The sequence below is a fragment of the Zeugodacus cucurbitae genome, chromosome 6 (genome assembly GCF_028554725.1).
Source record: "Zeugodacus cucurbitae isolate PBARC_wt_2022May chromosome 6, idZeuCucr1.2, whole genome shotgun sequence".
Lineage (NCBI taxonomy): Eukaryota > Metazoa > Arthropoda > Insecta > Diptera > Tephritidae > Zeugodacus > Zeugodacus cucurbitae.
In genome coordinates this window covers 68886492-68914194 of record NC_071671.1, presented here as the reverse complement: position 1 = coordinate 68914194, position 27703 = coordinate 68886492, and the positions used below count along the sequence as shown (strand labels likewise).

Below are 27703 nucleotides of genomic sequence, written 5' to 3'. Positions count from 1 at the left end.
CTCTCTCTCATATCACACCATTCATTTTGAAAGCGCTGCACTTTGACAATTATTTTGATTTTATGATCTTAAAAGCACATTAAAACACCGCCCGTTCTTTCAAAATACTCCCCTGTTCGTATAATTACGTCGCTGAGTCGCTTGTACCACATTGCAGTGTGGTATTACATATATTCCCTTGGTGGCAGTGTGACGTTGGTTACATGCAGCATCCGTCAATCTGTTGTTGCAGTCACGCAAATTAGTACTCACGCATCGGATCATCACAGACTGACATTTCGAGGCGAGGAGCCAATAGCCTTTGTAATAGCTGCGATTATGATAATTTAAGATGTTCCAAAGAATAGTGATTTAGCCAGGATATTCAAAGAGTATTCAAGAAGGATTTCAATAATATAAAACTGGATTAACATTTTTTTCGTATTCAATATTACGCCAGTTATTAAAATCATCCCTATGTACGGGTACTTCATTGCTTTTACTACATTGCGCCACATTTCTCGAACAAAAACGGATCCTGAAATATGAAAAACCAGATAAGGCTAAACAAGTTCGAGAGATCGATTTTGTACATAACTATTTTCAAGTTATTGGCGTAATTGACGTATTGGTATTCTCAAATGTTTCCAAAGAGCTCTTCCCAACTGAGAACGTTATGAAATATTGTAGGTTATGTTCAGTACATCTTTTAATAGAAATGAAAAATAACTTAGGGCTAACTCATATTAGAACATAGTAAAGAAAGAAGCGGAGAGACGTCCAAAGAAATTATTCCACAAATAGAACAAGTTAACTGGACCACTAAAGCAACCAACTTCAAAAGGCTTCACGATTCGACAAGATGAAGGCAGTTACTAATATTAACTATTGCAACAAATAATTTCTCCCCTTAATTACAATCAATTATGATCCAATGCTGCAATAATGACTATAATCAAAACTTTAGAGACGGATAACCGACGAGAGCCTCAATGAGATTAACTTTTTAACAAAAAATTAGCTCCTCGACAACTTCACTCTTACCATCCAACACATGTCAAACCCACTTAATCCCACCAGCATCTACTCCCAGCCATTACGGATCGAGACCTTTGACAGCAATTGAACTAATAAAACGAAACGTCAAACACGTTTTAAACTTTAACTGGCAGGCGTGAGTGCGTACATAAATTGATTTAAACTGCCTATCAAGAATTTAACCACTCCTTCAAATCAACCCCTACCACAAGTAACGCAGACTCTATATACACCAATTGAGGATATCTGTGTGTGTGTGTTCCTCGAAGCATTTAAGTATTGAGCTATAGCTGTCACACTCACCAACAATAAAGGCGTATGCAATCGTACTGAAATGAGAGTGTATGTGTGCCACTCATTTCAATGGTAGGCTACTCCGACGTATTTTGTTGGCCAACGCAGCACCCTCTTTAGAGACAATAAGCCTCAATTGCAGTATTGCAGTTGGACCTCCGGGTTTAATGCATTGGACACACCGAATGTGAATAGATGTCACATAAAAGCAGAAAGCCATATGAGAGTGCCCCCTCAGGTACAGGCTCCGTTGGTTGTTTGTTTCTATGTAATGTATCCTTATCTGCGGTTGAGTTGATGGATTATATTTTAGCTTGCAGTAACCCATAGAACCATTACAATTTGTTAGGTAGTAACTAGTAGGAGCGTCAGGAATCGATGAGTATTTTTTATACAACTTATGTTTAAATGTGTGCAATAAACAAGTCACGAATTGTTAAACTTACTCGAAAGTTTTCGAAAATGCTATATTTCGGATTTATGTTTCTTCAGAGTCTTCGATTCACCAACGTTAGAGAGTAGCGAATTGAACAAACTATATCAGCAATTCAAAGAGACTGGTGGGACTTACGGTACAATCATTAGCTAATATATATGTTCTCTGACAAATAAGCGCAGGCTTTTCTTCTATTTCCTCGGAGAATTCTTCTTCAGAATTCTTGGAACATTCCGTTTTTTATGCATGAATTGTTCATATCTCCCAAGATCTCTTTATGAGGTCTTAGTATAATAATATGTTGGCACGCTAATTCATTTAAGAAATATTACAAGTGGAACCACCGGGTGGCGTTATTACAATGCCTTTCGCTATACACCAAATATACGATTTTGTATTATATAAATATGTGTGCCTCTTTGCACTGAATTTCAGTGTTTAAAATATATGCAACAGCCGGTACGGTTCGAAGGACCACTCCGGGGGGATGATATTGGATATGTCATTTCGAATGTCACAACAAACCCATCGAATATGTCAACTCAACTCAACTGAGTTATGCCCAGAGTCACCACGGCTGAGTCCTGCATTGCAGCGGTGAGTGGTGATGTTACATGTGCAGCGCTGATATCACCGATCGGATAAGCACAGTTGCATGCAGCCCTATAAATATTATTCATTAATGGCAAGTACCGAAATCCCCATTGCCCTGAACGCCGCAGGGTGTTCCCTCGCTCAGCGGCGGCAATTGTCAAAATTTCTAATTTGCCCAAAATGCAGAGAGCAGTTAGCAGATGAGATTGCCAGCTATAACAACAACAAACCCAACAAGCGCAATTACTGTTCCCCAGCGCCATGCTTACATTAATTACCAACTTGCACAAGTCGTAATCTGCATAGACTTGACTTTTGTTGACGCACCATACCACCAACTGCAACACTAACAAACACCAGCCGTTCAACTGGTAACTTGTGCGCGGCGGTGTGCCGTCGGTTAGGATTGCTCATTAATTTTAAGTTCAGCTATGCTGATTTTTCTATTGCTCGCAGCAATCGCTTTTTGACTCTATTACAGATTTAAATTATGACATCGACATGCCGCAACAGCAGCGCGCCGCAGCCCCATGGCACAACTGTGGCAACAGCGGCAGCTACATTGGCGTGGCAAGTAAATATGTTGCCACCAAAAACAAAAGCGCTGAAACAACAATAACAAACCAATTTCAACCGCAACTGCACAGCTGCTCACCTCACCTCCGCCACTCGACACCTCGCCGTACTCCCAGACATCTACGATAGTTGGCTCTCTTATTGCCACTTCTTAGTTTGTATGTTGGTTCGCTTCAGCTCGTTTGGTTGTCGTTAGTCAAAGTTTTAATTACACTTTCACTGCGTTGTCGGTTGACGCCCAACGCTCGGTGTGTGGGTGTTGCGGCCAGCCTATCTCGCTGTTCCACCTCAGCTTCAGTACAAAGCATCGTATTGGTATTTATTTGCCGACAAAGATTTATCACCAAGCGCTCCAATGACACTCCTACGGTACGTCTGAGCTCATCCTCAACCTCGAAATTAGTTTTTTTTTGTTTGGATCGTTTTTGGTGTTTGTCGTTGTGGCTTCGGGATGATAGAGTATGTATTGTTTCGCTTTAATTGAAATTTTCCTTCTGTATACACGCCACACAGTTACATACATATATAATGTAGGCAATGTATGTCTGTAGAAAAGCGAAAGTGTGATTTTGTTGGCGGTGAATATGTCATTTGTCCCTTAGACCAAATTTACGTGGATAGGAAGAACAAACATATTTAATACAGTTTTGGTCTCACTTAAGATAGGCAGAACCAGAAACTATCTCAGCCTTGAGGTTGTGTGGTGTTTAAAGGTGCTCACAACCCCTAAATATGGCTCTTCGACATGATACCGGTTTCCCACAAAAACCGAAAATACTTCCCTTAAATTCTAACGGCCTTTCATAATCGCTTTAAAACTTGGAAATCGGATAACAGCGAGATGTACACCACAATATAGAAAGAATCTCGTCAAAGCTTTCTGAAAAGATATTTAGGTCCATTATTTACATATATACTTCATATGAAATAAGTTCATTCGTCTTAATACAGGCTGAATGAGGATCTGCCCAGCAATATTAGAAATTTAACTTTCTCTGTATAATAGTGAGTAGATCTAGCTAGAGAATAGAGCCAAACTTAACCTGTTTTCAAGAATTTAAACTCTAAATTTCTAACATTAGAACATTTTATATGGAATCTATTATTAGAAAACTTTTAGCAAGAAGACCAAAACGAATAGAAAGTGTTATATGGAATCTATTCTCAGAAAATTGGGACAACTTTCCAAAAAGATAAAATTTGTAAAAATCTGTGTTATCTTCTAAATTATTAGAAATCTATCTCAATATGTGTAAATCTGCATGTAATTTTAAGTTGAAAGCTTAAGACGTCTAGCCAAATAGAAAAGGCATTTGGAATATACTAAATACAATCGAACAACCAACCGCAGCCAACTTCGCTCATAGTAAACTTAGAACTAAAACGAATTGTGTTCGGTGTTATGTATTGTTGCTGTCATCTTTATTGTTCTTCAGCCGTTAGTGACAAATTCAAAGCGCTTTTCACCGCAACAATCTCCTGCTGAACCTACGGTTTGCTCACCATGTCCAACATAGCATAGACATGGCATAACATCTCATAGTGTTGCTTTGGTACAGCCCATCGCTTTTATAACTTTACTGTTGTAGGTTTTGCTTTTAATATTGTGGCGCAGTATTATTATTGTTGCAGCAACTTTTTTGGTCTACTTGTATGTTATGTACTTACGTTTTTTTCTCGTCGTCGCACTCATTATTGTAGTCGACTGGCGGCCGCAGACAACAAGCAATTGTTTTTTTGGCCGGCTATTTTGAGCAGTGCCATCGTTGTCACCATTTAAGTTGCCACACCACATCCACAGCCACATTGACGACAATTTGTGGCCGAACGCAAATAAATTTTCCTCATATTGCGGTCGTTCGTACGCTTTAATAAATGAAATTGTTGTCAATGTGTTCTCCGTTTTTTTTGCGCTTTTTTGTTGTGATTGCCCTGAATTGCCTGGGACTGAGATGACGGTAGCGTCTGCGGTTTGCCGTTGCTATGTTGTCATTATCTTATATTAATTTGCCATTTTATTTTTGCTGTTCTTGTTGTTGTTCTAAGCTGCTGGTGGTACCTTTAATTTTCACGATTTGGTTTTATTTCTTTAATTGTTGCATGCATCTGCTGTGCTGTATGTAGGTTCCAATATTGTACTTGTAGTACACCACACAATTAAGCCGCAACCGCTGCATCTCGCGCGCCCTCCTCCACTCTGTTATCCGTCTGCTTCATTGTTTTTTATTATTTATTCTTTATTGCCCTTCTATCTATTTGTTGCTGTTGTATTCGCATTGTTTTTCGTAAATTGCCATTTGCCACATTTGCAAAGCGGCAATGGTCTATCCCACATGCGTGCTCCGAACATGCCACGCGCTCCACAAAAAGCCGCACAATGCCAGCGGCCCAGCATAGCTTACAACAGTTGCGTGACAATCTGGCAATTGCTGCCGGTGGCACCGTCAGTTGGCGGTTGGGAAGTTACGTAATTTTCGCTTGATGGAGATTTACGGCTAGCACAAGACCAACCACTGGCTGGCGAATTGAGGTGGGCGCTGCCCGTTGGCAATAGTCGTCAGTCGCTCGACCAGCTGCTAAAACAACCACACACGTATGTACTCGCACATGCAACCCTGGGCAATCTCGCTGTCCGCCACCGAAGTGAGATAAGGTTCACTTTGGTTTCGGCTATTGACCGTTAACTGCTGGCCTTATTGTCTCTCTGGTTTTTTGTGTGCTTATTGGCCTTTTCTATGGGTTTTGCGCCGCGCTCAACAATGACAACTCTATTTACCTATTCAAAGCTCGGTTAATGCCTTACTACAACAGCAACACAACAACAACAATTAGATAAACAATAACATTCACTAAGTCAGAAGGACAAAACTTAACATGAAAACATTTGTGTGTGTATAAAACACTTAAGCTCAGGCGCATTAATTGAAAAAACACAATGGAGGCCAAAGTATGAATAAAGCCGAAGGAAATTAGTGATTGTGGTGGAAATTAAAATAAATTCGGTCAGTGGTTTTTGCAAGCTCATTCCGTTGCCATCGACTTAGCATAATCAAGCCTTTAATCACTTAGCATAACTAAACAAATGCGGGGGCGAATGACTTAAGGAACTGAGAAAAAACGAAAGGAGGAGTAAGATAGTTGGGGTCAGATTTACTTTTGGGGAGCTTAATATGATTTAACCAAAACTGCCCGCTTACAGTAGATTTCAGATTATTATTTTTTGGATTCTAAAATTTGGTAGCATACAAGCTTTAGAAATATGTGTTTACTGGCGATACTCATATTTCGAAGCTATAATTGGTTTACACTGGAAATGCCAGAAGATCAAAGTGTTGAACTGCAACAAACCCTACTCAAGTATTCTATTGGAAATCATCCAAATAATTCGGACACTTTTTCAACGATGATCTCATAGAAAATTAAGATAATCAAAGATCTGGCAGAATGCATAAATATTTAGTTTATCTTGTCCAAAAGCTTATCCTCATCTCGAAATAAATTTTTGAGGTTGGAAATGATCGTCCAGCTATGATCAACGTTAGAATACAGTTTTATATATAGTTTTGGCAGAGATTGTAGGCCACAGCTCTCTGTGGCTCTCTTATCCTTAATGTATCGTAACTTCACCAATAATTCTCGTAAATCCCTCAGCTTTACTCCACATTCCTGTCTGTTTAATTGAATTTTCACATAATGTAAATATCCACATATGTTAGAGTGTATGTATGTAAGAGTGTTTCACTGATTGTTCATTGCTATTGACTGTTTAGATAGGCGTAACCACACTGAGTTTGATGTGTGGTCATGCCACACAATCCTCAACGCCACACTGTCGATAATGCGGTTGGGCATTTGTTTAGTCGGTGGCTTAGACAAATGCAAACGAAAACACTGAACGCTTCTTGCAGACTGAAGTCCAAGTTCATTAACTCGACTATTAAACACACAAAGCCACACCTCACAACTTTTCGAAGCAGATAAACATTTGCAGCGCACGCTGCATGTATGAGTTTATATAATCCACACACTTGCGACAACAACTGCAAAAAATTGATTATCTACTAAATATCGGCATATCAGCATGAAATCCGCACGTCACAATGTATAATAACTGAGTCATCTGACACTTTAGTAGCTTGGCACACACAAACACCCACAACTTTACTTTCTTTTTTACTATACTTTCTCTTTCTTTTCGCCTTGCAGGTCGACCGAATGTCCACACCGAAGAGCAGTCGCGGCGGTGGCGATGGCAGCGTTCATTTCCGTGGCGCCAGCTCCTCCGCCGGCAGGGGTAGTGATCCCAAGGAGACTATTTCCAGGCATATCCTCACTGGGCGTGGTTCTAGGTATGGGACGCAGGCCCACCGCCACTTTGCTTACACATCTGGACACGAATGAATTCGAATTGACCACAAAACATTGCAGCGACGCTCCATGCATCTCCAAGAGCGTATTGAATCTGCGCGGCATAACTTGTCGAGACAAAGGCGATCAAATTGTAGTGCCGCTGCACAATGCGTCACGCCAAAAACGTTAGCGACACGCACAAGAAAGTTGGATGGCAACATTGACGAACGTATGGATAGCGTCGACTGCCCAAATGAATCCGAGTCCGCTGCAATGGCGGCTGTAATGGCGGTTCCTAGCCATGCGAAAGCCCCACCTACGTAACGAATACATTTTATAAATTTCCCGAGATCGCGAACGCAAACGCGTTTGCAACGCCCACAGACGATACCACAAATCCGATACCGCTGGCAACGCGCGAGAGCAAGAAGTACATTAAAACGAATGTGCGGATATTGAAGGTGCGCGCACAATTTTCAGCCGTAATCGCAGCTCTCTATATTCCTTGAACTACTCTTTAATTCTTTCACAGAACTCCTTCGCCACAGCCATACTGGTGAACAACATTTTCCGATGTCTCTGCACGCTGCTGAGGTACAAGTTCGCACAGTGCAATTCTCACACTACATTTCAACGTCCTTGAAGCGCGGTCTCAAGTCTCTCCCGAATCTAGTGAAGACTTCAGTTACCAATTTCATTTTTCACCGAGGCGCCGCTGCCGGTGGATATTAACCGCGATCCGGATTTTCCTACACATATTGTCGATTTGATGTTTAATGTGGGCGAACTATATACAAAGTTGGAAAGTGCTGTATTTGAGATTGTATTAGATGGTTGTTCGTAGAATGGAATTAACTGAGAACAAGTGATCTTCTTTAAATATATGTATATGACATATTTTCCAATATACTAAATAAAACGAAATACTATTTAAAATTGTGGTTTTATATACAAAGAAGAGCTGGTAAATATAGTTCACATAAGAGCTTCAGATCAAAACATGGAGCTAATATTTGGAGGACGCCAAATATAATAATGATAAACTAATTAAGTATATTATAAGGCATATAACTGCATCCAAGTTCACCGCCAAAAAATATTTTGATCTTTAGACCTACTTTCATTAAACTTTACTTTTATAATGATGTAGACTTATTACAATAGCGAACGTACTACCGAACCGCTGAAGATTTGATGTGGTTTACTTTGTACTTGAAACCTTTGGAATACCTGAATCCATATTAATTCAGAAGTTGATGGTGAATCACGGTTTCTATAAAATGTATTATGTTTTGGCTTCATATTAGTTTTATCGCGGATTAAAAAATAAATAAGTCTTCTGTTCGATAATTACTTCGCATTTCCTCCACACATTTCCGATTCACACAGCATTCGATACCTTTACACAATCACCCCCACTCTCAATGTGGTTGCGCCTGTCAAGGCATGTGTAAATAATAAAAAAACTGAAAGGGCAGCTATTCCCGAAATCTTTCGCAGAAAATTTTAAAATAAAAGTACGATCGAACGAAGCTCGACGCTTGCACTTCCTGCTGTGAGCAGTTACTCTGCAATACGGGACGTGGCCGGGAAGTTCAAGAATATATGTAGATAGTAGTCACAAGCGACTGAGCTAGAATAAAATCCTCAGCAGCTGGAAGATTGATACAGAGTCCATCCGCTTAAAGCAAATCTTCTATAAGCGCAAAAACAAACAAAACCAAAAACTCAAGTATTTAATCAAATGTATATTCCTAATGAAGAAATTGAGCTTAACTTTTTCCCGTTCCAATCAGCGGCCAAATAATTGTGATTTGTGATACCAAAAAGGATAATAAAAGATTATAAAACTTAATTATAAAGTTTAGCGTTGAAATTCCATACTAATGGATGTGTCCTATGTTCTCAAATGATGTCTTAAGGTGGACCACAAGTAAGAGTAGTTCCGTTAATGACTCCCACTTCGCCATTTGTTTTGATCGTTTTAACTCGCCCTAAGCCATTAATAAAATACTTAATTAAAACAACAAACGCCAAATTAAGGGTGTAAAGGGACTTTAGACACCGTCTGACGCGGTACAAATATAAATTGCCTCGAATGTTTTCGAAAATGTTTTACCAAACGAACGGTACAGCCCATTCTACTTCGCGGAGACTTGCTCGAATGCATGCAATTTCCGTTGCCTTAGCCGCTGTTTGTCTTAACGACCCTCCTTACTTGTATTCCAATACATACATGTAAGCTCCTTCTCTCTCTTCATAAACTCAACTTTGTATATTATTTATTATTGCATACACATTCGCTAGTATTTATGCATGTGTTTGGTGTGAGTTATTTCCGGCAAATTGTGTGGACTTTTTATTAGCTACACAAAATTGTGGCAGGCGACATGTTTATAATGGGTACTGCCAATCAACTCCCCTCGTATTGAAAACTCTTGCATCGGACTGCTGCCTGTGTATTTGTATGTACCCGATTGTGGTATGTTATGCTCCCCGAGTTTATAAATTGAAGGGTTGACTGGTGTTGCATACATTTGGGCGATTAAACAAAAATATGTACTATAAAGTACAGAGGTATGAGGAGTGTTGCGAAAATAGGAAAATGTAAATAATTTAATGAAATTTAAAGATTTTATGAGCAGATATAAGTTAGAGCTGCCACATATTTTAGTAATTAATTCGAATATTCGTTCATTCAAAAAGTAATCTCAAGTGAATTGAGTAATGTACTATCAGGATTACTCTGTCTACCGCACACACTTTCAAATTTTAAAGGAAAAGACAAAATGAAAAGTTCTTGTCCGAGTACTTTCGGCTTTTTGGACCTAGACATTGTTCAGCCTTTATTGGATTAGTGCTTTGCAAACTTTGCTCGCAATATTTTGATGAAATCCAGAATAAAATACTCCGAATTCACATCGCTGAAGGTTCTATATTGGTCGAATTCTACTTTTTCTTCTTTTTGAATATCGCCATAACCACCTTAAGGGTTTCCCTCGAGACGGTAGGTCGTTTAGTACAGTTCTGGGATTCAACAAAATATTCCTCAGAATTCCCGTATTAATGTTTTGTATACATCTTGAAGCTATGATATAAATGGAGAGATCTATATATATTCTGTCGCCTCCTCAAGGTTTGATATTCATACGATAGGTCGAAAGGTCATTTATTACAACTCTATAGTATAGTTTTAGACTTCAACGAGCTAATCGACTGACATTTGGTACCAACTGCTGGTATTTGTATATCCCAAATTTATATTTATAAATAGAGAGTTCTACATACTTTAAATCTTTCCTCAACATTTGCAACATTTGATATTTAGACGATGTGTCGGAAGGTCATTTACTTGAGGTTTATAATTTAGTTTTAGTCTTGTACCAATACATCGGAAATATATTTGTAAGTTAGCTTATAACGTGGGCCCGAGACTTGAACTTGAGATTGATCACATCTAACCCTTAGATATAAAACATGTACTTACCAGATTTCGTTATAAATCAACATTATTTAGCCTTATCAAGTTTAAACATAACATTTTGTACCCTCTCTACTGTTTACGAATTGAAATATTGCGGTTTCTCGAAAGTAAATTAGATTCTTGTTTTAAGACGTTATCGACAACATCTTGCTGGCTTGCCGAATCTATGTCCACAAGTATCATAATGTTATTGTTGTAGAGCCTTAACTTTCGCTCGAGAATACTCGCATTTAACTTGAAATGAAACACTCCACGAACAAGAGGCAATTGAGAATGCAATAAAATACCAGATAACACTTGCAATTACAACAACAATAATAATAATAAAAAACCTTGTGGCATTAAATATGTTGCACACATATCTACAAGCAAACACACATATGTTCAGCGCTTATACGGGGTCTCTGTGCGGCAAGTTGCATGTCTTTGTTAATCCCGAAAATTACAAACCAATTTACAATGTGCTTATATTCCATTACAACGAAACAAGTGCATGCTTAGACACACTTACATGCAGTTTGAGGCACGCTTTCCCATTTATACTTACTTTTATATATATATTGTAAAGACAAACAGATGCGTTTGTTTGCCACGCTTGTCACATAAGTAATTGCAATGGCCCGACCAGTGGAGAGCAAGTCCACGCTGCACTCAAAGGACGGACGAGGAGGGCAAACGAATGTATGAGATAACAATCAGGGGCCAGAAGAGTGTCAGCCTTGTTTGAGAATCTACACACACATACGTATACGTGCAGGGCACATATGAAGATCGTAAACTTCACAAGGAAGGTCAGCGCCATGTAAGAGGGGTTCGGTGGCATAAAGTGCAAGTGTTTAATTTGTGTGCGCATGTGCCGGTGTGTGTGTACTGGCACATACATTCACATTTATGGTTGCTCTTGTATGTGCACCCATACACATTTGTTCATGTGGCTTAATAGAATCTCAGCCAAAGAAATGGAAGAATATAAAAGTGGTAACAACTTCACATAAACCGAGAACGTAAACAAAAATGGGGAAGAAAAAGATCTAAATGGAAAGCAAATGAAAAACAAAACAAACTCGAAAAATAACAAAAGGGTAGTCAATACTAGTTGTGAACTCAACTCAAAATGCACGTTGAGTATGAATTGTAATGGCACATTCGGGCGTGTGAGAGTCAGTGAGTCATCACTGTTGGAATATGACCTGTCATATGAGGTGTACCGAGTGAGGTCCGTTCATAACGACGCAAGAGTAAATTTTTTAAGGTGGACTTACATACAACACATACTTATGTAAGCATGCTCGTGTTCGTTTTTGTGATATAGCGAAGTGTTGATATGTCGACAACGAGGTGTTTACGATTCTTGAGGCACCTAAGTCATTGTTCTCGTCAAGTAATTGTTTAATGAAGGACACAAAATATTCACAATAAACGTAGAAAAAAGTGTTATTTTCACTGTGATTAGCATAGAATTTATGTATGAGACTTGTTCCAAAAGTAACGGAATTTCCAAATGTCCAAAAACTTTATTGTAAAAATCCTTGCTAACTCATTGCTTACCTTATTCACTGCTTACTGTAGTCGCTAAGTTTGGACATGTTTTTATGAGTTTGGCGAATTTCGTTTAGCCTTACACTTCGTGACTTTTTCATGATTTCTTGACCAAAACAATACTATAATGATGATACTGGCATGACTCCGTATGACTTTTCCTATTTCCAAAAATAAAGAAAACCTCAAGCATACAAGTATACCAGAAATCGCTGAAAGAGCTATATGATTTTCAAAAAATCTTGCTTGAAAAGTGTTTTGACCACTGAAAGAAGCGGTGACATAACTGTGTGATGTCGAATGGTGACTATTTTGAAGGCGACATAATTAGATGAATGAATAAAAAATTAAAAAAAACAAGAATTACCGTTATTTTTTGAACACACCTCAAAAAGGTGAAAGTGGAATAATTAATGTATCGTCAATAAAAGAGTATGTTATTTGATTCACTATATGAACAGCATTAGACCGCTGCATAAGTTACGAATAATGTACTGAATAATTCGTTGGTCCAATGATTCAGGGGTTTACTTGATCAATCGCTGACAAACATCCAAATTGAAGTCCACTATTCTAAAGTCGTTATACTTATCTGAAGTTATCTGCTTTGCAATAGTTATTGAGTTAAGCTTCACAAGCTCCTTGATGTTCTCCAGTTGAAATAAATTTTAACCACCAATTTCATGAACAATTAAACTACAAAAATCGTTTGAGTGGACAATTTAGCACTTTATAACGCCTTATTTCATGCAAATAAGAAACTTTAAGCACTCACCCGTAAGAGTGCCGAATGGTATGCGTGGACACGAAACGAATCAAAACTTTAGTAGGCTACTAAAAGCGCTTTAAGCTGATCCTAATCACCACTATTGCCATTTCCGCCATTAACTGTTTGCACTACGAACAATTTAAAGTGCTTGGGGTGCAGGGTTCATATGGAAAGCCACAGATTTGATTTTCTGATTTTTTATTTCGCTTTTTCGTACATTTGCAGCCCGAGTCGAATAAATTTTTTATGCATTTTTTTATCACAACTTTCCAAATTTATAGCGACCAAGTCACTTTTACTACGGCGCTTGAAGTTGACTAGCATAAAAAGTGGAGCGGAGTATTTAACTATGGAGAGTGTTGTGGGTCTAATGCTGTGCGCTAGTCGCTAGCCCGGCGAACGACAATAAAGATGAATCTTATCGTAATTTAATGGTCGTAGTGGACATTTCTACATGCACACAGACACACACATGTTCAAATATATGCTTATCCTAAGTAAGCCAGTAAAGCGCTCGTAGCGCATAGATTTGCATGCCGTGGAACATGCCTTAATCGTTCAGTTATATTTTTTCTGCAAATCCTTTCTTGTATTTTCCAGAGCACTTTGACATTGTGGGCGTTCCAGGTTGTTTATTTGTTTGTTTGCTGCTCAACTTATATGTGCGGGAGAGAGAGAGAGAGGGAATTATGTTTGTACAAATTAAAAATGGCATAAAAATAAGTTTCTTTTTAATTCGCTATCACAAACGTCAAACGATGGGGTGTATTGCTTTTGAGTCAAAGCGGTACCAGCGGAAGCAGTGGCTTTAAGTGGCGAATTTGTTGTAGACAGTTGGCAGATTTCTCACGAGCATCAGCGCGCTTCGTTATACGTGTTTATGTATTTATATACTCGCAAATATAAATGCTTGTGTGTAAGTACGAGCTATTATATTCAATTTCAGTTCAATACACCGCTTTATTGTACAACAACAATAACATACAATTGCATAAATCGAAAGTAAGTTGGGCGTTTAAGCAGCCCAGCTCATTGTGAAGCGAATGGCAGTCGTGTTGGTCGCGTTTTCCAGCGTGTCATGCAGCAAAATCAACAGCTATTATGAGTACAACAACAATAATATTAATATTCAGAGAACAGCAAAAAACGCAATCTAACGGCAAATCTGAGCTCGCTTCCTTGTCATACAAACATTAACGTTGGCGAGCGCTCCGCATAAACAGCAACACACAGCCACACATTTAAAACACGCACGGGCACTAACACCAGCATAATAACGGTTCCTCAATCAATTTGCGACAATCACTTCGTCTGATTTCTCAGGTGGCCATTTTCGCACATGCATTTGCATTGCAATTTCAATAGAAGCGCTCACAAAAGCACACACATTTAGATTTGCCATTCATATATACACAAACACTTTCATACATATGTACATGAATATGACTGCTTATAAATCGCTGTTCCTTAAACGTTTCATGTTACACGTTTCGTTTACCTTTGCCTTTCGTTACCTTTGCGCTCACAAAAGCACACACATTTAGATTTGCCATTCATATATACACAAACACTTTCATACATATGTACATGAATATGACTGCTTATAAATCGCTGTTCCTTAAACGTTTCATGTTACACGTTTCGTTTACCTTTGGGCGTGTGTAGGGACAACAAAAATACTGGCAGAGCAATGGCGCAATGGCGCGCGCCTTGGCATATGCAACACTTTTGTAAACTTTTTTTAATTTTTTACAAAAAAAAAAGAAAAGAAGAACGCGTATAGTTCATCACATCCCTCTCATTCTGAGGAGGAAAACACCGTCAATCGTCGTCCATTGTTTGCTATTCTTTCGAACTGCTTGCGTTCCATGCTATAAATATTCAATAAATGTTTGTATTATGACTTGCAATAATAACTTCTTAGCTCTCAGAAGTATGCTACACAGCGTTGAGTTGCGCGCATAGTGAACACTCTATTCTCAGCCATAAAAATCCCATTGGATTATATTGCAATATCGCCAATAATCTTTATGTTCCCTCTTCATAATAAATGAAGATGGAAAATTTACAAGTGCCGTGACTTTGTTTCAACTTTCAGTGTGTAAGAGTGTAAGAATATCTCATTTGGACTGCTGTAGGGTTGCTTAGAAGCGTTGATTAAATCAGATATGATATATATTGCGTTTATTTTGGTTGAATTATTGAAAACAAGCATTAATTCAGATGTTATTTCATACTAAAATCACTCGCGCAATATTCTTAACCATTGTATTCATATCTGTAAGTCCAAACTATAAATATAGCTTCGTAGATTTAAATTTCTGTGTTAAACCTGAACTATCGAGAATCGAACCAATATTATTTTATTTTAAGAAGGAATACATCGCCAGACGTATTGAAAAGACAAGCAAACTTTCAGTGCTCTTAATGTGGTTTGGGGCTCAATTACAATCCGAAAGCCTATGACATCCGAAAGCTGCCAACAAATTGCTGTCTTCGCAACATTTGTCCCATTATCTGGTCCGTCAACGTCTCTAACGCGCTCTTATAGCCACGCACAAACCAAACACCCATGTGGACCGAAATTCTCAAAAGAAAATGTGGTTGGCTCGGGAATGTACTGAAATGAGATCCAGATACAATCACGCGGAACGCTACTTGTAGCCACAAGGCCGTCGAAGGAAAGTTTGACACGCCCGGAGATAAGATTTGGACTTCGAAGTATCTCAGGTCCAAAAAATTTAGGGTAAAATAAAGAGGCTTTCTTAAATCGAAAGAAAGCTCCCTCGCGGAACCATACGATAGGTAATCTGTGTAATGAGTATGTAATGAGTAATTACTTCATAAATTATAGTTTAGACTAAAACTAAATAATAAATATTCTTTAAATAATTAAGATTGTTAATAAAGTCTATCAAACATTTAAATATGTACCACACAGGTCATGGTATAAACACAGGATGACATATAATAGTTATTGCAATTACCACGATGTAATCTCGGATGCACAATTAGTGGAATTCTCATTTGCACTTATGTTCTCATAATTACACAAAACTCATCAAAGAAATGCTCGAGCATTCAATTAAGATCTGCTAACCACTTGAAATGAACGCAATAAATTCACAAATCGCTATTATTATGGAAATTAAGTAATATTTAAATTTGACATTATGATGGCGGCAGTCAAAATGGCATATTTGCATATTTAAATATAAGTACTTGAATTTAAAATTATTAATTGTAGTTAAAATTTATCGATTTATTTATAACCTCGTGATGCTATTAGAACACGTGGAATGAAATTCAAAACCGAGTGTATACTAGAATTAAGAAATGCATATTGTGTAAGTTCCATTATGTTATTTGATTGACAATTTTCGATATAATAATTAACTGGCAATTTGAGATGTACATATATAAAATCAGTACACAAATTATGAAGGCGAAATTTGTGTATTAAATTAAATTTATTTTAGTTTACAGCAATACTGAAATGATTTGCTTATTGTTTATATAAATAATATAGGAATTGAATTTAACATATTGAGGAAATTACTTTTAAATAATCAAACAGAAAACGACGAAATTAGAGTTTCGTACAATGCCAACATCTAGATGAGGGCGCTGAGTTCGATTTAATAAAAACAATCTACTTTCATATTTTCTTGATTAAGTCAGAAAATCAAATAGAGTAAGGTGACTGAACTCAATCTGGAGTGAGTGGTTATATATAAATCCATATTTGGATATCTATCTCGTTTTTCGCATTTCATCGACTCATTTGTGAACTCAGTGTTCGATAATAGAAAAATAAAAAATAAATTAAATTGGAGGGCTTTTTCACCAAATTCTAATAGATCCACCACCTATCCGGTTAGTCCAATGACCGTGATCGAATGAAAAGGGATTTATTTGGAGAAATGTGATCAGTTCTAGGATAAACAAGATTCTCCACCCTACCTTGTATATACATATATAATGCAAATGCATCTAATAAATATCACATACAAATAACAATTGTGAGCAAACCTTACTTAAAAAGAACAGAACCATCATATTCCTTCTACATTGTCACCATTTCTTTATGGTAGAATGGTTTACGTTCGTTAATTGAATCTACTTGATAATCCTCCGTATTCTACATACATTCTTTCTGGTTCAGGAAGTCGAAATCTTGATAACTTACAAGCAGTTTTCGATAATGGAAGGCAAATCACTGTCTAAAGTAGCATTTCCGTGATTTCGGTATTTGACATTTGAGCAAAAGGAAGTGTACCAAAGAGTACATATATATAATTAAATATCAGAGTAGCAATAATAAAGCTTTAATGAGCATTTTGAATCCGTGTGCTTTACATTCTATGAAACAGTAAGTTTTTAATATTATGCAATTGATATTAAGACATGCTAAATAATATTAATAATTAATATGAATTCATACTAAGAGTTAAATTTAATATAAATATGTCTTCTCACATAAGCCTTCTCGTCGTAGCTCTGCCAGATTGTCATGTCTAAATGCATTTGCATGACTGACTAACTGACAATTTACCATCAATGATTAAAACTCAAGCATTTTTGCTACCGTAAACTTTGTAACCAAGCCGAAAACAATAAATTTGATATAGAAATATTTTCGGGTGCCGTGGCGTTGTCATGGGAACTCAAGGCAAAATTGAGTGCCACTTGACTGCTGTTGCTCGCACGAAAGCCACCAACGTTTGCCATATTGGCAGTGTCATTGTTGTTGTTGTTGCCGGTGTTGTCATTGTTGATATAGAATAAAAGAGCCTGTACGTGTGTATATGTGAGCGTTGCTGCCAAAAAGTTGTCCCAGCTGGAGGTGGTTGGCTGGTTCGTTGGTTGATTGGTTGGTTGGCTAGACTGGCAAATAAATTGAATTAGTGCTAAGTAAAAGCAAAACTCATTCGCAAACTCGCTCACATACTCACTCGCTTATTCAACCGCTCACAGCAACAATGCCTCTCACCCAAAAATTTTGGGAACCCCACCACACAACGCACCCGTGTGCTCTTCCTCACTTCCGTTCGTTCAGTCAATTGCTAAGTTACAAAATCAAATTAAGCGTCAGTCAGCTCACAAATTTCCACTTACAAATTGTTGACTGTTGTTATTGCTGTTGTTGCTGCTACCGCTGCCTACGCTACTGTTGCTGCTATCGTTGCTAGTGCTACTGCTGCTGCTTCAGCTGTTGCAAACTACTTTGTGGTGGTTATTGTTAGTGTTTACTTGTGGTAGTAGCAGCTGTTGCAGTTGTTGTTGCTGTTAGTGCAAAGGTCATAAATCACAAATTGCTCGACTACATTTCATCTCAACAATTCAGAAATTTACTTACCAGCAGATATTAGCCAAGTACTCGCATACACACACAAATATACACACAGACATACATAAGTACAAGTGTATGTGTGCATATGTTTGTATGTATGTATATTCCATTGGATTTCCATGAGCACTTGACGATTTGCAATAATCCAACGAAATATAATTGGCAACAAATAAAACTAACATACCTTAACATTAACATTGTTGTTGTGCCACTTACAAAAGATACTTGCTAAACATACATGATATACATATATAGCAGATAAGCTATCGATTTATTTTCCAGTTCAATAATCGCACCGCAAAACATGTTACACAGTTCAAAGCGATCAAACGAAGAAGTTTTGCTCTTGGTAGTCGAGATTTGGTGGAGGGAGAAAGGTAGTATTATATAGTATAAGCACTATTGTGTGCAGTGGATTCTGTCAGGTGCTTTGTAAATCCTATTTTAAATGCTAAAGTTTACTGTAAAACTATTTTGGTAAAGTAACAAGTAAAATTTCTGTACCGAAAAATACTTGACAAGAAACCGAAAAATATTGGTTTTATCTTTTGTAAATTTGATTCTCGAGGTTTAGTTGTATGACCAAAACACTTTGGAGCCAGACCAATCCCAAAGTTATATACCCCGACATCGTATATTATAGTCCGTTTATTGAAAAATGTGTTTTTTATCGGACAATGTTCCCTGACCTGCAGACCTCTATTAAATAATCCGATGCGAATGGTTTTAAGATCGTTTCCAGAGAATTTGGAGAAATTCGTGTCTTTTTTTCCTATTATCAAAAGTACAGAGAAACTTAAAGGGCCGTCGTTTTACAAGCATAGATGAAATCGCTGAAAAAGCTAAAAGCAATTCCAAAAATAAAATAATTCTAAGATAGAAATGGCTAAAGGTTAATAATAAAAACTTATTAAATTTTTTTAAATTTCAAAAAAGTAACTTTCCTTTTGTCTGAATAATGTTTTACAGTAGGTTCCTTCACATAAAATTCTTTGTAACCATTTCAGGAATACAGTATAAAAAATTTTTGCGGATTTCTCCAAAGAAACATTGTTATTACAGACAAAATTTGTGCTATATTTCGATTCTTCAATGTCTAAATATATACATACATATGTATATGGAATTAAAATTGCGAAATTTCTTTGGTTCCAAGACACTGTGGCACACACACCGTGCTGCATTGACGAGCTGATATTGCTGGCATTTTAACCGAAGCAGAATTTAGTTTCCGTGAAATATGACAAACGATAAGCTTGAAAGCTCATTTTCAGGCACTTGACGCCAAAAGGCACGAAACGCCAAGCCAAGACGCTGCAATGAATGGAGAAACTTGTTAACTTAGCCCGCCATTGTTGGAGCGCCATATACTATATCGATGCAGTTGTATACAGAAACAGCGAGCATACAAAACTTGAGGTAAAGATGTTAGCAGGAATATAATAAGAAACAAAATAACATAAAAAACAGAAATAAAGTCGATAAAAAGGATAAGACGTGCGCAGAGCAACAACCTACTTTTAGACGCCGTGCATTGAGCGGGCTTTAGCAGGTAACCGCAAGCGATCGGAAAGCGAAAAACTTGAATAGTGAAAGGTTTAATATATAAGCATATACGAGTGTGGCCTCCATGGTGCAATGGAGAACGGCTGTAGCTGCACTTTCACTTTCGAACGGCTTCTGATGGCGCGCAGCTCAGAAAAACACATTCAGTGTGTGTATGAGTGGGCGCATGTGAGTGTGAAATTTTCCCGACCATTAAGGCTAAGTGTGCATGAACACGCAGATCGCTTGTGGCGACAAAAGCCAACCCCAAACTCCAACTCCATCTCAACCACAGTCGCTACTCACTGGGATAACGAAGCTGAAATTATCTGTAAGTGTTGCAAATAAAGCGCGATTTATATAAAAGTGGGTATAAAAGTGATTTTCGACTCCACTCACTGCAAGAATTATGAACTGCTCACTGGTTGAAGAATTGATTATGGCATCGTAAGACACGCTACTCCTCTGCACTTTGATGGACTATTAATTCATCGTTACTTACTCGTAGGTGTGCTGATATTCATGGTGCAGGTGAGAGTTTGTCGTTAACCGCTCACGCGCTTTAAAACTTTCGCCAATGAAGCGTAAAGTTGCCAGCACGCTTAGCTTCCTTAGGGTTCCATTGTGCAGTGCCAACCAAAGTCAACTTGAAAAACCTTATATACCTTACGTCATGCAGCGCGCGCCATTCATAGTGTGCCTTAAAGCGAGAGTGCGATTTGAGCATTAAGTTCGACTGCAAAAAAACCAACAATAGCAAAAAACAGGTGAAAAATGACGAAAAGTCACGATGCAGCAGTCCAGAGTCTAAAGAGGTAAAAAGATACAGGGCGGTGGACAGCAACCATGATGGAAAGTTTGCCTTTTGCGTGACAAATCAAACTTGTTTCAAACTTGGCTTTGTCAAAGGACACAGTTCGTAAAAAACATATATTCGTACTTCAGAGTTCGGTAAAGAGGATGGAGAAAGTGTATAGTTTAAAAGTGGTCAGGTCATTGAGCAGGGTCTCACTTCTAAACTAGTACCTGACTAGTCTCATAAAGATCCACAAATCAATAAATAATTATCATTTTCCTTAGCAAAACAAGACAATTGCTTCCGCAACTATCTTCCACTAGATTTCGTTACTAAGCGGCACCAGTTTTGCACGGTCATCTCTTTTAAGTCATACATCGCTGTATATATCAATATTTCCTTTGGTCTGCTCTTTGCCTATGTCATTCTTTATTGTCGAAACCAGCGTACACAATTTGAATTGTTATGAATTTTAAAACCTTTTGTCCATTAATGAGGTCTTCAAGTACGGAGTTGTATCTAATACGATATATGTCATCTTCGAGCCTGATTGGACCGTATATTCCTCTCAGTATTCTCCTTTCGAAACCCCAATCAATTGCCTCTCAAAAAATATCAAATCTATAGCGCTATATTTGAAGTTGTTTGGGGTTCTCATAAGTATTCTAGGATCCCTATGTTCCAAGGCGGATAAGCAAAAAGATATAACTATAAATTGAAAGAGTTGAAGAAGTTTCTGGCAAAAGTAAGTTCCAAGTTTTCAAAACTTTTTACTTTTAATTTGAACTAATCTGAACTAAGTTCCAAGTTTTCAAAACCTTTTACAATTTGAACTAATCTGGAGTTGGTTAAAATGTATACTAACACTGTACTTCGTGGCATAAATATAGCACATCTATTACGGAGTTGTGTTTGTCTGGTTGTTGTGAAAAAGTGCAAAATATGGTATCAGTCAAAAGCTACCACAGCAGCCAGCGGAAGTTTGAGTTAGAGACATTCAAGGAAGACTAACAACCACCACAGCAGCAGCAATAGCAACAGAACTTAAACGTGTGACGACCGAACGACAACCTGAACCGCGCCGGAATGGTCCGTTGGTTCGCCTGCTCAGCAACAGTGACGGCAAATAAATTGCATTGCAAGCAAATTCATCCAACATGTCGCTCGACCACATTTTAAAAGGTGCAGCCGCTTTGCGTGCGAGCTTGAGTAGATGCAACAGCAACAATCAAAACTGCAACATTGATCATTCTGCTGACGACAACTAGTTTTTTGTCGTAGCTTTCGGGCTGCGAGATTAATGGCATGAATGCGGCGCAAAGTAGCTCACTTGGAAGTACATAAGTTAGCAACCATAACAACAACAACATCCACACTGTCTGAGCAGTGGAGAGAGAGTTGTACGGCAGCGCAACAAATGGGAAAGCATAAAAATTAGCTATGTATTGTTACGCTGTAGGTGAAGCTGTTGCAGCCACTCGCAATGCAACGTCAATGCAAAGCAGCAAGCGAACAACTTTCAAACACTGACGGCAGGGAATTACATAATATTTTTACAGTAATTCTACAAGTTTTTTGTGTATTTTTAGTTTTTGATGATGATGTTCTAAAATACGTGGTAATTTGAAGGAGCGTTAAGAGTTATTTTGAATTTTTTTCGAAAGAGAATAATTGAGCTGCAGCGTTGTGGCTGAACGGTGAGCGGCGATGAGGCGTAAAGTTGTTGAAACTACTATGTTTTTTTATTTAACAAGCACACGGAGGCAACTAAAATAAAATTGGCTTACGTAAACTAGGTCGCTATTAGCATTTTCATGAGCGGTGTTGAATGGGGGGGACCAGGTGCGATTGCGCGTGTACCAAATGTTTCGCATTGTTTGCGCATTACATTTCGTGCTTTTAAAGTGAATGGTTGAAGGTTAAATTGATTCAGGAAGTTGCCAGGCATCGTGATTTTCGCCTTTATAAGCCTGTGGCACGGCAATTTTGGGTCTGTTTGGTTAAAAGAATACTTTTGTATATTTTCGTATCACAACATTTTCGAAATGGATGATTGAAATCTGATCTTAGTTCCAGTTAATAAATTCACGCTTGGTCTTTACATCCAAGAATTGGATTGGATTAAAGATATTTATATGATCTGAAGCGGTTGTCTTGCCTACCATGACCAATACTTTAAGTTTGTGATCCAGGAACAACCATTATGTTACAGATGTTAGACAAGATATGAGTTCTAATCAACATTGCGTAATAGAAATAAATGTTGTACAAATGTTGCTTACCAATGTCAATACTTACGATAAGCCTGGTAGTATTATCCAAGGTTTAGATCGTTTTAGAACAAATTCGTGACAACAATTTGGGAATATTTCTTAGAGATATCATCTCTTGAGGTCACGAAACAGCCTTTAGACTATTTTAATTGTTTAATATTTAATATATAGACAAACTTCGAAAAACAGAATACTGACAGGATTATTGTTTTTTTGAGGCAAACACATTCAAGAAATTAATCAAACCAAGTTTTTTCAAAAGTTTCAATTCAATTTGAGATTTCCGTCGCAAAATAAAAATAATCTACGGAGATCTCCTAGCTTTTTACATTTGTGGTATGCGACTTGACAATATTCGAAGTCATATTTAAAGAGCCAAGTATTAATGAGAATTTTTCCAATAGCGGAAGTGCTTCCGATTTTCTACAGAGGGCCTAACACTATTAGTCATTCGAATAGAACTCGTATCCTGTATAATACCCCGGACCTTATGTAGTAAGTAAATCTCATATAACTTCAAGTTCTACGGAACAGCTGAGGATAAACTCATTTATTCACGAAGCTTATTTACTGTAATCAATATCAAATATTTTTAATATTTTTGTGTGACATAACCTTTTAACCGACTCACTTCCAGCTAATGTCATAACGCTTTCAAAGTAGTTAAAAAAGAAAAAAATTCACAGTTAAAAGAGCAAAAAAATGGCCACGCGGGGAATGGGGGACCTCACCAGACATAAAGTAGACTACCAAAGCAGTACAGAGATGTGGAAATGTTATAAAAAGGCGCCACCACATTCCACTATTTGTCGAGAAACGAATGAGTTATGCAAAATCTATGTGTATGTATGCTTGTCGGCATAAGGTTGGGGCGCTCTAATGGCGATGCGAATAAAAATTGTTGTCTTCAACGTCAACACTTTCACCGCCTTTCCACGTTGTTCAATGTGCATTGGGGCAAATAAAAATAATAAAAACAAAAACAAAAACATAACATATACGGACCTGCAAACAAATGTACAAAATTAAGCGCCAGCAAACAGGCAAACTACGAACGTATGCAGCCATGCATTTTAACCCTTCCAACGCACATACAAAGCCATCCATTAAAGCCGGCATGCAAACGTGCTTTTAGTGCCCGAAAGGAAAATGAATGCTCACCGTCGCACTAACTCACTCACTCGCTCGTTCGAGACGCGCGCTCACTCACGAATTTCGTACAACCAAATTAAGTTGTTATACTCGGGAAAAAATTTGCAAATTGTTTTTGCTTCATGTCAGACATAAACTTTTTATGACCAAGTGACATGTAAGCCTGCGAAAGCAACGCCAGCCAGCCGCCTTGCCATCGCCAACACCATCGCTGTCGTCGCCACACAGGCAGCGTAACTATCGCGCAGCCATCAGCAACTGCCCCAGCGTATTGTTGTACATGGAGCGAACATCAGCGTACACACACACACATTCTGCTCCCTTCGAAAGCGCCAGTGTGTACGCAGTAGTAAACGGCCTTTCTCCCTGCTGTGATGCTCTGCTTATTACCCTTTCTCTTGTTTTGAAGTGCTGCTTTATGACTCTAACTCCCTCCTGAGCGTTTTTGACATGGCTGCCCATGTCATTGTCGTTGTCGCCGGCACTTTGTCTGGCGCCTGTCGTGTGAGTTCGTAGCACTTTGGAAGCTTGTGCCCCGCACTGCCAGTCAACAGTACATGATTTTCAAGCGCGCACAGTTTCATTTAGAGCGGGTCTGCTCGCCTGCGAGCCTGTCCACGGGCGGAGTTGCAACAATATGTAATTTCGTTAGCTATGCTGTCCATTAAAACCGAAAGCCAAAAGCTTTTGGTGGGCACTTTGACTGGCAGGCGCGCTATTGAGCACATTATAAGCGGCGCAAGGTGCGCGCGGCGTGTGACACGTCACATGAAACACTTCAACGTGCCAACATTGACAATTACGATACAGCGCTTGAGCACGAAAAAGACGCGCACGGGCGCGATGGTGATTTTAGCACTTACATGCAGTAAGTGGACGTCACGGTGCTGTTTCTCGGTTAATTAAGACATTTCATATGCTCTATCGCGCCACCAATTTCAGCGCTTGCCTGCATGTTTGCTTGCTTTTAAACGCTTTGTGGCCTTCGCATGCGCTCGATTGGCGCGCAACTCCTACGTGGACTTAGGTACAAGGTATGTGTCATATCATTATTTTTGTACACTGTTTTGTGGCTTTTTCGATTGTTGCAAGTCGGTTGGTTACGTTCGTGCGAAGTGCGGACCGCGGCGCGCGATATTTCATATGCGCGACATGTGTAAAAATGTTAAAACACAAAATATAAATTAAGTTGTTGAAGTAACGCTCACACCGCCCAAGCGCCTGCGCAACTAATAAATGAGGGCACATGCAATACACCAATATTCTCTAATATATATTTAGTTAGTTTGGCGTATATGAAATTGTTAGGCGCACACTCGTTCACACTCACTCACTCACACATACTCGCATTGAGGACGCGTGTATGCAGCAATTTCCTGTGCTGCTTTTTGTATGGGAACACGTAATCAAATTAAGCAATTATTACTGCTCCGTTTGTGCAGCGACTCTGTTGACGACTACATCAACGAAAACTAAAACAACAACAACAATAGCAACATACTGTACACGAAAGTCAACACTAGAAACATTGCTTTCCTGCGGAGTCGAGACGTGCTCGCCACGATTCCAGCCGGCGTTCAAACAACCACAGTCGATCAGAGGCGGCGTTGTATTGGCGCTATGCCTATTGTTGCAGTTTTAGTTGCTGTCGCGGTATGCGGTCATCATCATTTCGAAATCAAAGCACTTGCCATTTAAAGTTATACTGTGTAACTAACTAAGTTGACTCGACCGTTGATGTCTGCGACACGACCGCCGTTGTCGTTTGTCGTGACGTAAAATTATGGAGGCGTGACCTGTGTGCTGCAACTACAATGCTTTAGCAAACACAATACTGCGAATGCACAAGTGGACGGACAAATATTAAAACTAATCATGCATATACATAGAACTGGACAGTGCTGGCCAAGTAAATAGAACAGAGTCGCTCTTTGCATGAATAGATATCAGGGTTATACGGGCGGCAGAGAGCTAATATAGATGAGGCCTTCGATTTCTGATAATTTTTGATGAAAAGAGTGGTGCAGAAATTATTCAGTTAAAACCTGTCCCGGTGAGGGCTTTTAGACTCATATGAGGCATGGAAAGATTGGACAACGAAAGATTATAGTTCCAAGAGACTTTTGTTTGAAAAAGTTAGGGATTTTATCAAAAATGTCACCTGCAAACCTTTAAAACCGCTGTATAAATGCACCGCATACAAATACAGGTAGGCCAACTTGTAGGCGCCCATAACGCGATAGGATGTGACACGCTCTTCATCATCTACAATGCTGACATCGCGTGCCGATTTTTTTGCAAATGACGTGTGGAGGTGGCATAAATGCAACTAACGTCCGACATGCTCTTGTTATTCTGTATAACAACGTTTTGTTGCTCTGTCACTCGTTGTGTGCGTTATGTCCTGCACTCAATTCTATATTTTTTCAATTAGTGTCAGTAGCAGAGTGCTCGCAATTTGAAGACAAAGCACAACTTCTGTTGTTGTTGTAGAAATTGAGTGCTAGTTCTTGGTAATTGCATGATGTCGGGCATGAAAAAACAAACAGTTCAAAATATATTTATTTATATGTTTTTAGGAAACATTTAGTTTAATTATGACTCTAAAGAACGTATTCTATAATTGTAAGTCTAGACGATGAACTCCAGCCTGAGTGAGTCTATACATGGAAAGCAATAATACCGATTACAAGTTCAAAGTCTCCAAACAATATCACATTATAAACATTCTCCAATTAATTTTGAAGAAAACTGCAAATTTGATAGTCCTTGGCCGGATAAGAACTTGGGTCCGTTCCCTTTACATAAAACTAACAGCCGTGAGAAGAGTTTCAATATAATATACATCGACGCCCTTGAGAGATCACTATTTCCCATGAACTATGTTGGAACTACGTAGATGTATTTCTCTGGTGCTATTAAAGGTCTTTTTCGGCTCAACGTCATAACATTACTCATGTTTGAGTGTTTAAGCAACCCTTAAATAAATTCGAATAATAAAAATTTAGTTTACATATATAATAGTCTAAAAGCTCTCTTTAATTCTCTTCCAAATTTAAACGAGTTTCCTATCCAATCTTTTATTCATTACGGGAAATTCTTTTCCACAATAGCTTGAATATTTTTACACTAAACGCATGAAAGCTCAACACGCCGCCACACCCACCGGGGCACACATATTTCCAACCACTTGCAACTTTAATTGTTCGTCCTGTATAACAAGTTCCCAGTTAGCTGGTGTTTGAAATACAAAATTCAATTCCAACTAAATGCATAAGCTGCAATTTTAGTTGTATTAACGAAACAACAACAAATACGATTACATTACCGTACAACATAGTATTGAACCCTTCCAAAGTGGGAACAACAAAAATTTCAATTGTGTTAGGTTCGGTTGGAATGCGAGGAATTTCGAGTGAAATGAATCGGTGTAGAGAGTGGATTATGGCAACAAACTGAAACGCAATAACAGTGCCGTATAGCAATAACAAAAACAAAATAAAATAACAACAACAAGAGCGAAGC

The 27703-nt window shown here is 38.4% G+C and overlaps 1 protein-coding gene across 4 annotated transcripts in view; it reads left to right on the top strand.

Moving 5' to 3' along the window:
• LOC105220235 (tyrosine-protein kinase RYK-like) overlaps nucleotides 1-27703 on the top strand; it is a 184629-nt gene that overhangs the window by 62854 nt on the left and 94072 nt on the right. For 3 of the 4 annotated variants that reach the window (XR_008471855.1, XR_008471856.1, XR_008471857.1), the window contains 2 exons: nucleotides 7124-7728; nucleotides 7800-8121. The exons of the other annotated variant lie outside the window; for it this stretch is intronic. The gene's annotated coding sequence lies outside the window, so the exon portion shown is untranslated. Of the gene's footprint in view, nucleotides 1-7123; nucleotides 7729-7799; nucleotides 8122-27703 lie in introns of those variants that run through there. 4 annotated transcript variants of the gene reach the window in all.